We start from the raw sequence: 3573 nt of genomic DNA, 5'->3' as shown, positions 1-3573 counted from the left end.
GAGAGTAAGAAGTATGAGGAATCATCAAGTCAGCTATTTAGCAGCTCCGATGATGGTGATGATGATGTCTCATATCACTCCTCCAAGATCCCCAAGGGAGGCCACAAGAAAGATGAGAAGAAAAGCAACAAGGACAAAGGCAGCAGCAACAACAAGAACAAATACTCCGCTGTATCCTTTAATTTTTTTCATTTAACCCATCGTGATCGCAAGTCTATTGTCAATGTGCCATTGGGCAAGTTACCTCATTTCGATGGGACTAACTATGCGAAGTGGAAACACGTGATGAGAAACTATCTTTCAGGTATCCATCAAGAACTTTGGGAGATCGTGGAGAAGGGTGTACCACAGCCACAAGATCCCGAAGATCCAACAAATGAAGAATTCTTGGCTGCTCAATTCAATAGTCAAGCAACAAGCATCCTTCTCAGTGCACTTGATGGTAACGAGTACAACCGGGTGATGAATGTGAATGTTGCAAAGCAGATTTGGGACACTTTAGCTCTCGCTCATGAAGGAGTTGACAAAGTGAGAAAGGCTAGAATTGAAGTCTTGATGGCCAAGCTCAATAGGTTTGTGATCAAGGGTGAAGAAGGGCCACAAGAGATGTTTGATAGGTTGACGGTGCTAGTTGGGCAAATCAGAGGATTTGGTTGTGAAGATCTTGATGACCACAAGGTAGTGAAGGTGATGCTAGAAGCTTACTCTCCAAGGAATGAGACAGTGGTGACACTAATTAGAGCCAAGAAGAAGTTTGAGCACTTCACTCCAAGTGATGTGCTTTGACGATTGTTGACATTTGACATGCAAAGAGAGGAAGCAAATGAGAGGAAGAGGCTTGGTGAGCTCCAATCAAAACTTGACGGCTTGAAGATCAAAGAAGTAGCTCTAAAAGCAAGCAAGCCACACAAGCATAGCTCATCATGCAATCACAAAGGCAGAAACAAGCATCAACAAGTCAGCCCAAGATGACCAAGCAAGCACCACAACAACAAGAAGAAGAATCAACCTCTACATCAAGTGAAAGTGAAGATGACGGGGCTGATCACAAGAAGATTGATGACATGGGGTTGTTCATAAAGAACTTTGGTAAAGGAATCAAGAAACATGGCTACAAACTAGTGAAGAAGAAGTTTCCAAGCAAGAAAAAGAGAACATGCTTTGGATGTGGCAGCACCGAGCACATTGTTGCTGAATGTCCACTAAAGGATCAAGACGAGCAAGAGAGAAAAATGTGATGGTAAGAGGAAATTCAAGAAAGCTGGGGAGGCACACATTGGACATGAATGGGACTCAACTGTGGAGTCTTGTGATGAAGATAAAGAGGTTGCAACCATAGCCATACAACAAGCATCTTCCTCACCAAGGCTCTTCAACAACTTGTCTGATGATGATGGCTTCCATCACATTTGTCTTATGGCAAAAGGTGATAAGGTAAAACTGAAAAGGAAAACCCCCTCTCCACCTCCTAGTGACATCTCTAGTAGTGAACTTAGTGACTCTAGTGATGAAGAACTTAATGAAGACACTAAACTAGCTATGAGTCTTGATCCTAAAGCTAAACTCTTTTGTGCCACACTTATGGAAGAACTAGATCATGTTAAGGCTGAGCTAGAACATAAAGAAGAACTCATTAAAAAAACTAAAAAACTCTATTATGACAGCAAGGAAGCTTTTGAGCTAGAGAGAAGGGAGTCATGCTCTTTAAGCAAAGCTTTATGCCATGAACAAAAAGAGCATGCTCTCACTAAGAAGGCTAATGTTGCCCTCAACGACAAGCATTGTATCTTGATTGAAAAGTACAACAAGCTTGAGGAACAATATAGTCTTCTTTGGGAGAGCTCTTCACATCCCTCTAGCACAAGTGACATGTCTAAGGCTTCCACTAGTGAAGGCTGTGGAAAGTGCTGTAATGTTGATTCAAATGCTCATTTCACTAACCTTGCAAACATGAAAGTCATGAAGAATGAGATTGCTAGGTTGAACTCCATGCTGGACACAAAAGGTAAAAACAGCAAGAAAAGTGCAGGTGGCAAAGTGACTCAAATCAAGAAGCCACAGTACCTAGATGGAAGAAATCCTCATATCAAGGATGGGCATGGACACAAGAAAGGTGCCAAGACAAATGGAAGAAAAGTTGTGAATGGCGTTGAGTGTGTTCAGTTCATGAGCAAAGGCAAGGCTGGTACAGAAAAGCCTGCATAGAGTGCGGCACAAAAGCAGACTCAGTCTGCTGCTGTAGCCAGGCGCGGCAGTGCCGCGGTCAGGCGCAGCAGTGCCGCACCCCCAGAAAAAGGGAAGGCCACCAGCCCTGCTGCTGATCATGCTAAGCCCAAGAAAGAGGTGTTTAAGCAGAAACAGGTTGCACAGAAGCAAAGTAAATCAACAAGTGCACCTAAGAAGAAGCAATTCTACCAATCAAGTGTCAGGACATCCTTGCAAGTGCTAAATACTACCTTTGTTTTGCAGCAAAACAGCAAGGGGAAAGTTTTTGCTAAATTTGTTGGCACTGGTAGAAATGTTTTTAGCAACACATCTATATGGGTTCCTAAAGCTCTTGTGACTAACCTAGAAGGCCCCAAGAGTGATTGGGGACCTAAATCTAGCAACTAAATTTGTGTTGCAGGCATACTCCTCCGGTGGTCCAAGTTGGGTGTTGGACAGTGGATGTACAAATCATATGACCGGAGATAAGAGTATGTTCTCATCATACTCCCCAACAACAAATTCAAGTGACAACATCATTTTTGCTGACAACTCAAGAGGGGGAGTGGTAGGTCTTGGTAAAGTTGCTATCACACTTGATCACTCAATCACCAACGTTTTTCATGTTGATTCCTTGAAGTTCAATTTGTTGTCTATCTCTCAGTTGTGTGAGATGGGAAGCAAAGTAAATCAGCAAGTGCACCTAAGAAGAAGCAATTCTACCAATCAAGTGTCAGGACATCCTTGCAAGTGCTAAATACTAACTTTGTTTTGTAGCAAAACAGCAAGGGGAAAGTTTTTGCTAAATTTGTTGGCACTGGTAGAAATGTTTTTAGCAACACATCTATATGGGTTCCTAAAGCTCTTGTGACTAACCTAGAAGGCCCCAAGAGTGATTGGGGACCTAAATCTAGCAACTAAATTTGTGTTGCAGGCATACTCCTCCGGTGGTCCAAGTTGGGTGTTGGACAGTGGATGTACAAATCATATGACCGGAGATAAGAGTATGTTCTCATCATACTCCCCAACAACAAATTCAAGTGACAACATCATTTTTGCTGACAACTCAAGAGGGGGAGTGGTAGGTCTTGGTAAAGTTGCTATCACACTTCATCACTCAATCACCAACGTTTTTCATGTTGATTCCTTGAAGTTCAATTTGTTGTCTATCTCTCAGTTGTGTGAGATGGGCTACAATTGTCTCTTCACAGATGTAGGTGTGGAAGTCTCTAAGAGGGAGGATTCCTCTGTTGTCTTTACAGGCAAACTTAAGAATAAGCTTTGCCTAGTTGATTTCGACAAAGGTAAAACTAAGCTTGAGACCTGTTTAGTGGCAAAATCTAGCATGGGCTGGTTATGGCATCGCCG

The sequence above is a fragment of the Sorghum bicolor genome, chromosome 3 (assembly GCF_000003195.3).
Source record: "Sorghum bicolor cultivar BTx623 chromosome 3, Sorghum_bicolor_NCBIv3, whole genome shotgun sequence".
NCBI classification, from domain to species: Eukaryota; Viridiplantae; Streptophyta; class Magnoliopsida; order Poales; family Poaceae; genus Sorghum; species Sorghum bicolor.
The sequence above is the reverse complement of the archived record's forward strand: the minus strand, read 5'-3'. Positions refer to the sequence as shown.